This window comes from Gavialis gangeticus, unplaced genomic scaffold, assembly GCF_001723915.1.
Source record: "Gavialis gangeticus isolate Ggan-Ray unplaced genomic scaffold, GavGan_comp1, whole genome shotgun sequence".
Lineage (NCBI taxonomy): Eukaryota > Metazoa > Chordata > Crocodylia > Gavialidae > Gavialis > Gavialis gangeticus.
Window position 1 is genome coordinate 152,460,403 of NW_017729024.1, and position 14,817 is coordinate 152,475,219.

The following is a 14,817-nucleotide window of genomic DNA, read 5'->3' on the forward strand; positions in this document are numbered from 1 at the left end:
GGCGGGATGGACTTTGCTTGCACATTGACGATTGATCCCTTGAGGCGCAACCACTCGTCCTAAACTCCCCTCTCCATTGGGTTGTGGCCATTTAGGGCCTCTCTGACAAGCCTCCTTAGCTTGTCAAAGTCAGCTTTCCTGAAGTCGAGGACTTCTGTATTACTGACTGACTTGCCAGCTTTACGGCAGATGGTGAAGGTGATCAGCTCATGGTCACTGTCACCCAGCTTCCCTTCGATCGTTAGGTCACTGATTAGGTCATCTCCGGTTGCCAGTACAAGGTCAAGCAGTGCTTTACCTCTTGTCGACTCATAGACTTCCTGCATCAGATAGAGGTCATCCACACACGAGAGAAAGCTTTGCGACCGCTCGGATTTGGCCGAGCACTCCTCACACAAGATGTCTGGGTAGTTAAAGTCTCCCATGACAACCATACACTGGGATCGTGCGGCCTCAGCCAATTCCCTGGTGAACTCCTGGTCAAGGTCTTAACTGTGGGTAGGAGGTCTGTAGTAGACCCCCACCATAGTATCCCCTGTGCCGTATTCCCCACAGATTTTAACCCAGAGGGTCTGAAGTCATCCACCGTGGGTGCCAATGTCAGCTTGCAGGGACGCGTAGCTTTCCTTGACAGAGAGAGCTATGCCCCCATCCCTTTTGTCCACTCGATCCCTCCTGTACAGGGTGTAGCCGTCTATACCCATGGTCCAGTCATGGGTGGAGTCCCACCAGGTCTCCATTATCCCAATGACATCATAATTATTTGCATTTAGCAGGAGAGCAAGTTCCTCCTGTTTATTCCTCAGGCTCCTGGCATTTGTGTATAGTTTGCATCCAAGAAAATTTCTTTGCTCACTAAAATACTTGCCACTCAGCTACTATAGAGTGAAGTAGGTTCTTGCTTATTGAGGATTGCTTTTATCAATACCTAATATATAAAAGAACACATACAGGTAGATCAAATCACACTGGAACTCATGTTTGCCATGTTGATAAAGAAACGACAACTACTTATTCCATTGAACCAAAATGTCACACAAAATCTATTAGCTGAACAAATTGATCAATTTATTTTTATTGTATTAGTCAATTTGTAGACCTACAAAGTCTATTGAAGTCATTCTCTGACAGACTTTAAATCAAGCCCAAAAAGCTATTAGGTACTGGCATTAAAACAAAGAATTCTTAATATGCCAAGCATACTATGTATTATATGGAAAACATTTTCAATATTTTTTTGTATGGTGGGCTAAGAAACTTAAATGCATTTAACACAGATTTATTTATGGGTCTCTTTACCTGAAGAAAAGTGCATGAAAGGTGGTCAAACTTCACTCCCAATTATACAGTTGCTGCAATAAAAAAGGTTACAGAAAAACTCTTGCCTCAATGCTGGATAAAGTAACCTGAATGCTTTTTTAGGTCAACATTTAATAATTACTTTTCTAACTAACATGTCATGTATTATAACTATTTCTTAACGCTTATAAATCCAGTTATCTTTTCTGTGCTCCAACAATTTGAACAGAATAGATTAAGTTGTCTTCTATGTTCTACACTGGTACTTGTTTGGTAATAGGGAAAAAAAGGAAGCTCAAAAAGTACAGAAATTGCCAAGAACTCATTTTTCAAAGAAACACAGAAATAAAACAAATATGCATGACAAAATGGTGCCTATTCCAAAGGTATTGTTCAGCATGGCTGGAATTAGGTCAGAACTAATTGAGGTGATTGATTTCATAGAGACAGATAATTCAGTAGCCTTTTCCTGTTTATATCATATCCAGGAATACATTAGTTCCCTTGATCTTATTTAATATTAATTGAATCAAATCAATTCTGTGCATAGTCTCCGAGGTGGTTATAAATATTTTAACTTTGAATTAAATTGCTTAGCTGGAATTAATGAAATGAATAAGAAAATATTGTTTCTCTTCTCTGATTGAAAGTGCATTCATTTTCCAGTATAAATATTATTGCGTGCAAATTTTAATGTTTCTCCCAGAAAAACTCAGAATTATTTAAAAGTTCACAGGAGTTGAGCACAATAATAGAACTAGAAGCAGGACTAAAGTATACGCATATACAATTTCAAACCAACATAGTTTTAAAAAGTTTTACATCAGTAGCTGAGCTGTAATCACAATAAGCTACACCCATTGGAAGCAGAATTTGCTTTTAACAATAACCTACTTGATTAATAGCACAACTTTACAAGGTAGTCCAGCATAGATATGGAGGGAGCCATTAACCTTGTGCCAGGATCTGAAGGGGGAGTGTATACACAACCAAACAGTAGACTAAGTATTTTGAGTTCATCAAACACAAATAGGCTGCCAAAAGACAGTATTCCTGTATCTCTTAGATGTTCTGTATCCTCAGCGCATGTAATTCAATTGCCTTATTTTGTGATGAATGCTGAAGATAAGGGAAAAGAGCTGGAGTTTCACTCCTAAAACCTGATATGACTTGTGTAAGAAATGTAGAAGACATTTTTAATTATTTACCTATCAAGGAGATACAGAAATTGTGGGGGTTCCTTTTTCTTCCACAGTTGCTGATAAAAGCAATGATCAGAAAAGTGCTGCATACAGTCTATGGTGCAATGTAATATGTGACACAGTGACCCCGTGTGTACCTCCCCTTTCAACAAGGCACTTTAGTAAAACACAATAAAGAAAAAGCTGATGAAGGGAATGGGAAGTAATAGAAGGGGAAGCTTTTACAAATACAGATCTTTATAAAGGCTTCTATTAAAAGATACTATTGTACAAATCGAGATTGTTACGGAGGGCCAAGGATAATTTAGGAGATTTTTTCACTCCTACATAAGCCTCCATGCAAGTAATACACAAATGCCGAATTTTAAAAGTCCTAACTCAGAGTTCAAATGACATCTTGCCACTCAAGGAGTGGAGACAAGGCCTGGAGAGGATCTTTGAGGATTGTGGATCCACTCATTTCCCAGATGCCAGCCTGACAAAATGGAATCAGAACTTGTAGCAAAGGTGATCTCTTTTATTAGACCAACTAGATCAAGGGTCAGCAACCCCCAGCACGTGTGCCAAGCATGGCACGCAAGGCAGGAAGATGATGTTTGCAGCCAAGAGGCTGCAAACAGCTGCTCCAGGCTCTGGCATGTTGGCACTCCAGCACCTTCCAAGGTAGACATTGTGGGTTTTTTGGCACTCCAGCCAAAAAAAACGTTACCTACCCCTGAACTAGATATTTGCAACAAAAAAAAAAAATTATTTGCAAGCTTTTGGGGGCACGCACCTCAGACACAGAAGAATGCAAAGATAGAGAACACAAGTGATAACCTCTGTTTGGTAAGGCAGCAAAGCTTAGAAGAATTCATCACTGCTGATGAAACCTGCACTGGCGTTGCTCTACATCTGTGAAAACTGCACAAATAATTATGGCACCAAAACCAGATAAAACTTCAAAACTGCACATTTGGCCAAAGCTCTAAGAGTTAGAGACTGCCAAAATCAAGTCGTTACTATGGCTGGCTTCTGGAACTCCTTGGAGACCATTCACCCTTCAACCAACTGACGTTGCTACTGTCTCTGAAAGGGAAACATCATCTTCCTGCAACTCCCCTTCAGAATCTTTCTTGGAAAAACAAATATTATCTGGGATTATTACAGCACTAGCCTCATAATTTTGACTTGTGTCTTATTTTCAGTTCCTTCTTTTACCTATATCTGCACTTGCTCATAGCTTCTTCTCACCTATCCATTTAGTGTTCATATGATGCCTCGGCTAAACTGGAAATGGAATGGCTGGGTCGTCTTTGCCAGCCAAGTGAGAGCAGCTATATTTTTTTTTATTTATGCTTTAGATGTATATATCCCACCCTCCCCAAAAGTGGATCAGGTTGAATTAAAATAAAAACAAAAGGAAGGAATAGATTTTATATACACAAAATATCTTAAGTTTGAGGTCTGGAGAGGGCAGATAAAACAATATACAATCACTCCTAATGCTGTTTTCCCAAACTGTACTACCTGTAGTCATGTAAATCATTGCTCTGTTCTCATAGTAGCCAAAAGCAGTAGAGCTATTCACTGCAGTTCATGAGTGAAGGTCTTATCCAGGGTAAACTCTTCCACAGCAAGCAGGATCCTGGGGGATAGGTTGTGTCAGACACTTGATAAAGGCTTATTTGACCTTTCACCATGAGGGGACAGACTGCAGAGCAGCTGGGTAGGCTACAGCAGAGGGAAGCAAGCTTATCAGTGGGCAAAGGGAAAATTCCCAGTGCCTGGTTCTGAGAAAGAGATCTGATGACCAGAAGGGGTTGAGCTGAAGGGAATATAAACCCAGCTCCTGAGCCAGAGAAGTCAGTCTGGCTCTGAGCAATGCAGGGACAGGAGCTTTTAGGAGTGAGGCTGCTAGTGGGAGATTTCTGCCAGCAAAAGATATCCTGGGGAGCTAGAAGGAGAAAGCTAGGAGTTGCTGTGCTGTTGTGACCTGGAGTGGGGTTTAAATTTGGTTTAGATTATTTTGTTCTTGTTGACTGGTTTACATCTGCAAGGCTTGGAAGTGACTAAAGGGAAGGTAGGAGGCCATGAAGGGGTGACCCAGGAGGTGTTGCTGATGGTTTTGGTTTAGAGGCTAGCAGCCTTGGAACACTATAGTGGGTGCTGGTGAGACACTGGGTGTCTAAGTGGGCCTTGGGGCATACTACTAGATAGGGGGTAGAGAGAACTTGAGGGGAAACAATAGAGACTGGCCATGGTTGGTGCCAGGGAAGGCATCCCATGCTTAGCTTCAGGCTTTGGGATCTGGTGTTGCAGGGCAGGAGCAGGGCAGGCAGAGCAGAAAGAGAGAACAACAGGGGTCTAGCTGGAGCCAAGGGGAGGGAGATGCTCACTGTGTGGGGACAGAGTCAAAAGATCAGGCCAGACATAGGCCAGCCCGCAATGAGCATGGTGGAGTGAGGCACTGAAGGCCTCGTCTCTGAGGGCAGCCTCCTTAATATAGATTAATATCCCAGCAATGTGTGGCAGGTAGGATCAGAAGGGTACTCCAGTGAGACCAGGTGAAAGTAAGTGGGACAGAATTAGTTTCACCTCAAAAGGGTGACACAGCCAGCCTCTGAAGAGTCCTGTAACAGTTACCACAAAAAACAGAATAGCACCTGGGAGAAGTTGTTAGATAGATACCAGGCCTGTCACAAAGGTGTGAAAATGGTCTACTACAGCCTACAAATAGGTAGCTACCAACATTCAAACTCTGCAAGTTGAGAAGTTGAGTAAGCCTAATCATGTACTCTACTGAAAAGAGTGCCAAACACAGCCACTTAGAAACACTGTCCCTCCTTTGGGTAGAGAAAATTGGAAAAAATTACAAAATTTTGGTTTAAATCTAAACTAAATTTAAACCCCACTCCAGCTCTTGGGTTTAAATTACAAAATTTAAATTTCTAACCCAGTCTAAACAGACTTTTGAAGTATGTTTGCACATGAAAGCACATCAAACAAAGGTGAATGTCTTCCAGGCTAAGAATAAATTTAACCAATTGAATAGAGGCTCATATTTTTTGAAACAACAGCCATAACCAAGCTACCTGTCTAGAGATTCATAATGGCTGAGGACTCCCAGTCCTAGTGGGAGAAGAAGAATATAGTTAAGCCTAGGATAAATAAATGCCAATTTTTTATTGTTCCTTATCTGTTTATTTGATTCTGACTGCTCTAGTTAAATCACTTACGTGCTGGGAGAGGAGAAATTTTGAAGTAAATGGGTACATCTACATGTGCCAAAGGGTTACATTTATCATGAGCCTGGAAGACATATATCTTTGTTGCCAGTCCCTTCCACCCAAAGGAGGGACAGTATTTCTAAGTGGCACCGTTTGTCACTCTTTCAGTAGAGTACATGATTAGGCCATAACTGTGCTGCTGACTGTTGAGTGATGACTCCACTGTAAAATAGTGCTGTCCACAACAATCTTATATCAGTTAGTTAATTTACTGCACCCTAATACCAACGCATATGTAAACAGTGAGACTTTACTGCAGAGCTAATTAGTCAACTCCACAGTAAAGCACACATGTAGATGCACCCAATAAGCCTTGATAGTACTTCAAGGATGCCATGGATCCCCAGGCAAAAGAGTTAGCACCCCTTTGTAAATAGGCACTACAAAAGAGCAAAGCAACAAATGGGAAAAACAATTAACAGGTGGGATGTTATAGCTGGGTATGCCAAGTAACCTAGTCAGAACTGTCACAGGTGACTGTCTTAGACCTACCCTGACCTGAGATTAATGACCTGTAACCATCCTGACAGAGCATGGGTTGCTAGAAGCACCCCAGTGGAAGCAGCATGAGAGAAGCAATAAAAGTGCTATTAACTGTCTATGGCTAATGCTGGGCTTTCTGGTCATCTAAGAGCAGTGACTGACCTTCTGGTAAGAAATTAGATCTGAGAGGGGCTTAACACTCATGCTAACCTCGTGCTTGGGAGATAAATTCTTATGTCAACTCAAACTACCAATTGGAAATGGCTTTAAAGAAATGGTGTGCATCTCAACAAATAGAAATAAGACCCCAGCATTCTAAATATGCAGTGGTCTATTAGCTTTTTAGTATGTTACCTTTATAGTGAGTAAAAGCCAGGTACAATGATTTGTATTACAGTCTGCATTACAACTGGTAATACAAGCTATCCAGCCAGGACTGTCTTCTTTCCCTTCTCTCAGTTTGTTTTAAGAGCCCAACCCTCTGGCACTGAATGCTTAGCTTTCCAAACAATCTTGGTGCCTCACACTGGTAAGCTCCTTTGCCGATCCCAGTTAAAGTCACAAACAGGAGCAGGCCCTAGAACACCAGCCCTAGTTACATCACAAACTAAATGCACCACTTAGATTATCTGTTGTTTAAAAGAGACATCTTAAGTATGTTATCTATGTGAAGAAAAGCATAAACATTTCAGCTATCAACTCATCAGAACTGCTTGAGCAAGCATAAAATATCTTCTTGGCACCAGGTAGTTACTCCATCCTCTCAAAGAGATTTCTCTCTCCAACTTACTCTTACCCTTAAACTGCATGCTAATGGGTTCATCCCAAGATAGTGAAGCAATGCATGTTTTTAATATCAGGCCTCCTTGGATGGACAAGATTTTAGCTGACAATACAGTTTCAGGACTACGTGCACTGTACAGATTTTTTTTTCTGAAAAAATGAAGTGAGCAAGAACTCTCAACTGCAAATGACACAGCGTGGATGAATAAATTGAACCCAGAAAAAGTTACAGACCTCTTTAGCATTGCAAGTGAAGCAAGGTGAATAGCATTACAAAAAGCCAGTTCTTACCAATACATTTGTGAAATAGCTTTCATTCCCTTCACTGTAATTACTATTTGCACATTTGTTTTCTCTTAGCAATGTAAACCAAAACAACTGTCATAATTTCTTTTTCACATGGTCCCCTCAGTTTTTACATATAACTGGGCAATGGACTAAGCCAAACAGTGCTTCTGGAGCTGCAGCCACAGGATGAGACTCTGGATGACTGGTGACGCAGTCCACCAGGCAAAAGTTGACATTTCTAGCCTGGTGATTATAGCTAGTGACTGAGAGCTGTGTGATGGCAGAGCTCTGACAGCAGGCATGCCCTATGGAATCTAGATGTCTCTTCTCTTAATCCCAGGCCTGGCTGAGACAGGTCAGTGCAAGTTTCCCTACTACAAATATTTAGCAGGATGCCTCCACCCATCTCCATGTGTAAGCACACAAATGAATACTCTATTGCACATCTAGCCTCTTCTTGTCTCAAATGGATGGCCAAGGTCAAACAGGAAGAGAAGACTTCCTATGAAAACTTGGGCATTGAAAACAGGAAAAGTTCATTAATCCTTTGGAAGGGAGACCTACATTGGCTTGACCCAGCCCTTCTTGTGAAGACAAATATCAGAATTTATATTCAACTCAGTCAGCACCAGACTAGGTAAGGGCTTTACTCATCCCAAGCCCTTCTTCCACACTGTAAAGGACCACTGACTTCTTCTTTATTACATTGGGTGACATACCACAGGAGATCAGGGAGGAATACGAGAGAAACCCACTCCTATTCTAGGTTACTTTGGAGAGATAATTCCTTCTGGATTTGTATCAAATTCCATTTAATGCCAACCATTTCTGAGGTCTCTTTTTTCCCCTCCCACAGAAGTCCTCTCAACTGCCCTGCTGACAAGTCGGCCTTTTTCTGATGTCCCTAAGTGCCTGCACGGACACAGTATCAGATAAGCACCAGGGATGAGTGACTGGGTTAACTGATAAAATTGCTAATTAAAGCCCTGTTTTCAACACTCCTGAAAGATTAACTGGGCCAAAATTTAGAGCACAGAGGAAGTTTTACTTTTAACAATGTGCACTGTTTGGTAAATAAAAGGCTCTAACAATTTCAAAGAAAGTCATGCCAAGAAGCTTGCAAAAACATTTTCCTCCTCAGAGAGTTATACAAATGGTACAATTCACTTTAAAGCTTTGTAGGTTTAACTTTGCAAGTCTCTTGTTTGCCTGGGAAGTAAACATTGAGGCTAATTCACTGAATACACTGCTGCACTGAAAGCACAATCATCCTATAATCTTAACCACTCGTTCCCAATTACATATTCCTAACATTTCAAACTGGCCAAAAATCAAAATTGCTGGAAAACTGGAAGTGGGTTTTAAGAAATTATTTTTATCATGCCCAACACAAGCTAGATATTGCTTTACTGTCAGGACTACAAAACTGAGACAATGAGGTAACATTAGTATGGCAGTGGCTGTGCTGATACCTGCATTAGGCCACTGAACACATTCAGAGAAAATGAGATGGTTCTAGAAGCCCGAGCCAAATCCATCTGAGCTTAAGGCTTATACAGTAAATAAGCAGCAATTATCCTGATGCTTGACTGATTATTAAACATTGAACCATTACCTCTTGTTTAAAGCTTTGTATAAAATCCAACCAGGTTATCCAAAAATGTTGTTCATATTACAGATGTTCTGATGTGTGCAAAATAGAATCAGACTCTTATTTGCTAACTTGTTTTTCATAATTACATATGTGAAATAATAAAAGAGAGAAACAGACCTATTTTTTCAGTGCTTCACATCAGTGTTCCTGGGAGAACACTTTTGGAAACAGTGAGGGGAGCTGAATTGATCATTATCTAATAATGAACATGAAAGAGTCCCAGGATGCATTTGGCATGACACCCACTAGTTTACTGTAACATAAGGATAACTGAACAGAGGGAGAAAACTTAGTCCACTGATATTTCCTGGGCATGCATACAGCACATGGCCTATTACTGTGGAGGGAGCAAAGTTAAAATTGTAATTTTGGTGCCCACTTCTTTTTGTAGTAATTTAATACTAAGTGGAAAATAAGGTAAGGCGGCGGGGGACCTCCCAGAAATACCTAGATGCCTTAACATGTGGCATTCCCTTTGAATCTGTACTGAGCCAGTAACTAAGCATGGGTGGGGACAGAAAAATTGGATCCAGGTCTCACCCTGACCTCCAGAGTTTGAGGCAGTCGAGATCTGAACTTCTGGATTGGCCCCATTAGAAGAGCCAGGTGTAGAGTTCAAACCCAAGCCTACAATCAATGCAAAATTCCAAAGGGACATGGATCTGAGCTTTTATTTCAGACCTATATTTAAATAGTTTAGTGGCACTGTGCTGCTGGAGGAACCAACACTTCAGAGACTTATAAAATCAAAAGGCAAGGTCTTGACATGCAGCCATTATATCTCCTGGTAGTTTTTATATGCATGGGTGATGACTGTGAACTCCAATTTCCTGGGAAAATTCCAAGTCAGTTAACCACATTCTAGCTAAGAATGCTGTGATAATATATTAACATTCTTCACTTCTACTAATCCACTTCTAAATAGACTGTGCACTTTTAAGCCATGGCCATGGCTTCTTTTGGCAGAGGCACCATTTCAGTGGTGAATAAAATCATTCCAGCAGAGAGAGAAATGCGTTAAGTTTGTAAAGGACAAAAAGGACATGATTGTACAATAAAGCTATTAAGATAAAATTCATGTTTCAAAAATCCTCTAAAATATATGAGCGGTATTGGCTTACAGGCTGAAATCTCTCTCAAGAAAACAAGCTCAATACAAGCAACATCGTTATTGGATCCCATACATTACCCAGCCAACCTCCTTAGCTCAGACTCAGAGACCAAACATCAGGGATGAAAAACTAATCTAATCCCCATCTTGGCATCTCAGTGAAGATAGCCAATGAGTGCCAGCTGTAACGGTGTTTCCTGGACCGAGACCAAACTCATTTCACATAGAAGGCAACAGTTTTAGATCACTGTCAACCTGGACTGGAGTTTTAACTGGTAGCCTTATGAGGTTTAGCATACTTTCGATTCCATTCATTATGCTTGTTGCTCAACTTCACTTCTTGGAGCTGTATGAAAGTTAAGAAGCAAACCTGGTTTTGGCCAAGAAGCCTGTGAACTTGTTGGCACTGTAGTTTTCAGTAGCAGTTGTAGGGTAAGAACTCAGTACTTCTCAGGCTCAAGAACTTAAACTGTAATCTCTTTGTCCTTTCTTCTAACCCTTCAGGTCTGCATGATATGTAATTTGCAGTTTGGTTCCCAGCATGAGAGACATGCTGGGATTGGCGTATAATCAATCCCACACCCCATGCATTCTATTCCTCTTAAATTGCTGAGAATATATAATTGCATTAGACTGTTAAGGGTACTAGGAAAGTCACACTGGGTGTGTCTACACAAAATGCTTTACTGTGCAGTAGAATAATCTACTGCACTGGAAAGCTTCACTGTCTAAATTACTGCACAGTAAATGTGTAGTCTACCGTGAAGTAGAGCTGTGCAAAATGACTATGTTTCATTTTGGTTTTGGATTCAGCCGTTTCAGAGGGACAGTGATTCATTTTGGAGTTTCGACACTGCTTCAGATTGGCCAGGGAGAGGCAGGCACAGCCGGGCAGCCACAGGGTCTCCCGCAGCTCCTCCAGCTCTGCCTGCCTCTCTCCAGGCAGAGGGAGCTGCAGGAGAAGCCCCCATGGTTGCCCTGCTTGGGCCCCAGCCTCCCAGCACTTTAAAAAAAAAAAAAAAAGCCCCACACTCACTGGTTGTAGCAGTGGTAATCAGGGCCTCTGAGGGCTCATGGCAGCCAGGGGCAGCGGGGATCACCACCCCTCCCCAGCTGACACCTGCACAGCAGCTGTCGCATCTCACAGGTACAGCACAGCTCAGCAGGGCACTGCACGCTGTCTAAGAGCTGGGGTGGCTCCAGTAGTCAGCCAGAGCCTGGCACTGCTCAGTCCCAGCAGCCCCAGCTCCCAGACCGCGCACAGCACTCTGCCAAGCCGCGCTGCACCTGTGCATTGTGACAGCTGATGCGTGGGTGTCAGATGGGGGGGGCAATCTCTGCTGCTCCCCACTGCGCGGGGGGGTGCTGCCATGAGCCCTCAGAGGCCCTGATCACCACTGCTACAGCCAGTGAGTGCGGGACGCTTTTTTTTTTAAAGTGCCAGGAGGCTGGGGCTGGGGCTGGGCAGGGAAGCCATGGGGGCTTCTCCCATGGCTCCTCCAGCTATGCTCAATGCAGGCTGCGCCAAGCAGGCTCGGATGCTGGTGCTAGCCCTAGCTGACAGCAGTAGCATGCTGTCATCCCACACACGGTTCTGGGGGCCCACACCCCTTGGGAGGGCTGCAGGGCTGTGCCAGACTCCTCCCGGGGCACGGGCACCCGGATCTGCACACGGGATGACAGCAGGCTGCCATCCCTCCCCCAGAACACTGGGATTGGAAGCAACCTCAGAAACAGATCACAGACACTGGCCAGCTACAGATGTCAATATTAGAGCATTTCCTCCACCCCTCTTCCCCCTCCCTCTTCTCAGTTTCTGCTTCCCTGCAAGCCCAACTCTGAAATGTTTCAGATGGTTTGGTTTGGTTGCAGAGCCTTCTGTTTAGTTTTCGATTCGGTGTTTTAGGCACCGAAACACCTCCAAAACAAAACGGCTGCTGAAATTTCACATAGCCCTACTGTGCAATAACATTTGTTTAGATGCTGGCCCTCACCTGTTCCCTGGAGTAGCTCCCCACTGCAAGGGGACTGAATGGAGAGCAACCAGCTCTGTGACGAATAGGGAAACGGCTGGTGAGCCCCATGCTCCACTGCCCAGCAGTAGATTCACTCCTGGCAAGACTTACAGTGCAGTATTTTACTGTGCAGTAAGCCTGTTGCCAATTAATAGTATACATAAATGCACCCACTGTTAACTTTTCTTAAGAGGGAAGCACTAAAATAGATTCATGTCTAGGACCTTGATTTTAACTCTGTTATCCAGGCACTTTGGGTGCCTAGACACGTACAGAGAGGCTGCTATGATTTTCTGTAATTACAGTATATCAGAGCAGATTCGATTAATCAGGTCTGCTGGAGCATGGTAATTACCGCACTCCAGCAGACTTCAGCATCCCATGTATCAGCAGCATCCCCATGCTAAAAAATGGCAGCAGGGGCACTTTAACTAAAGCTCATTTGATGAGCTATAGTTAAAGCATGCCCACTGCCATTTTTTAGCACAGGGACACTGATATATGTGATACTCTGGGCAGTTTACTTAGAGTGGCTCTCAGAGCTGCTCTAATTAAAGCACCCTGACCCCTTTCCCCCCCACTCCCAGAGCACGTGTACGAATGCCCATAAAGCCCATCTCTGCAGTTCTGTAGCCATAGTTCCAGAATATCCCAACAAAATCAGGGACCTAAAATCTATCAAAGATAAAGCAGAATCTATCCAAAAGGACTTAAGGCTATAGCTTCTCTATTCTTGTTGATAAGTTTCTTTTCTCATTATGGCCCAATTCCATGCCCATAGAAGTCAGTAGAGATATTGCTACTGACATCATGAGAAACAAATGAAAAGCAAGTGTGCACTTCCTTGAGTTCACCACAGCTTGCATATTTTTAACTGCCATTCCATAAAGAAATATTTCATATAGCTCCATTTATGAGGCCTGATCTTGAAAGCCCTTACTCACCTGACTAGTCCCACTAAATGCAATGGGAATGATTATTTTGGTAGGAATCCCTCCTTCTTTTTCATGTTCTTGTGACAAGGTATTTAACAGAATTTGCAGATTCATTCAAATGTGACAGGGCTATACCATGAGCACTTCTGCTATGGTCTTGACCTTGCAACCTCTGGGCTGTTAACTGTGTGCCTTAGCACCCACACCACCAAATAAAGGCTTGTAGGATTTGGTTCTCAGCAGGAAGAGAGTAAGTCATGAGATTTTTGCCCAATATTTATCCTATGGACTGCAGATCCTTCATTTCAGCCCCAGTGGTTTTATCTCAGAATGGAAGGAGTTTCTCTTAGTTTTCCTATTTTCATGTATCCTCTTACTTTCTCACAAAGCTTTATTGAAATTTCTAATCTGCTGGATTTAAAGCAATGTCTAATTTATTTTTCTTATCAAAACTACTTCTTTCCAGCACCTTCACTTTGCAGTTCTAGCTCTGTGCCACTGTCTATGTATTTTCTTTCCCTCTGCTTTACAGCTATTGTTCCTTTCTTTAGAATTATTTTACTTCCCAAACAAAATAAATGCTGTCTGAAACAGAGTTAGGAAAAAGGGGTTGGAATCATTATACACATGAGGGATACTGCATAAAGCATCAGTGCAAAAGCTAGGAGGGTTTTTGAAGCAAAAAAACACAAGTAATTAAGGAAACTTAAAAGTCTAGAGATGTCAAATATTAGGGTTGATGACTTATTTTCAAATTCTTATAGGAAGATGAAATCCTACAAAATTCCTTTGTATATTTTAGTATGTAACGTGTAGTACGTATTGTAGTACGTAACATACAATGCACTGAGTAGATGATAAAGCAAAGTATGGTTACATAGACAAGAAAGAGGAACATACATTCCCTGGCTTGGAAATTATTGATTGACTAAAGCCAGAGAATAGACATGATAAAAATGCACTGGCTTCATTCCCTCTACAGAAAAATCAGCGGTAATTTGAAAATGGCATAAAATAAATGTGTGAGACTTGGGGGAATTCATAAATGGAAGAATTTAGCACAATGTTCTTTCCACTTCATATTTTTTGTTGGTACCGTATTGATTTTAAAATGTTTCACTGTATCTTTTAGTCCTGGAACTAGCTGTAGCAGAGATGGAGGACCTGTTCTTTGGAAACTGCCTGTTCGAAGAGCTTTGGGTCAAAAGCTTTCATCTGAGCAATTGGGTTCTGCTTTTTGCTACAAATTTCCTTTGTTTAAAGGCATCTGATATTCTATTTCTTTCACACCCACACCACCAGTGTAACCTAGTTTTAAGGAGTGGACTACAGCTCTGCAAGCTGCAAGTATAAACTGGTTTGTGAAGTAGCGTAGTTGAGTGCTAGTAGCAGCAATACACAGGAAATGATCTCCAAATATCAATATACTACTAGATAGTAGCAGAAGTCATATAAAGTGGACAACACTGGAGTAGAGAAAAAAATACTAAAAGAATAAAAGAAAATTAAGAAACTAAAAACACTACTATTTTGATATCGTATGTATACAGATTTGTCATGTATAGTGTCCTGAATACTGACCCCTGATTGTCAAAGGACAGAGCTATTACCTATTATACTCCTGACCCGTGCTTATGGCTGGGACCAAGAAAAAAATACCCTTCTCTTAGCAGCCTCTCTATATATTAGTACTAATATATAAATAATGGATCAAGCTTGAAGCTTTGATACTAAGTGGATCACTTTACTGTGCAGTAGACTAATCTACTTCCCCCCCC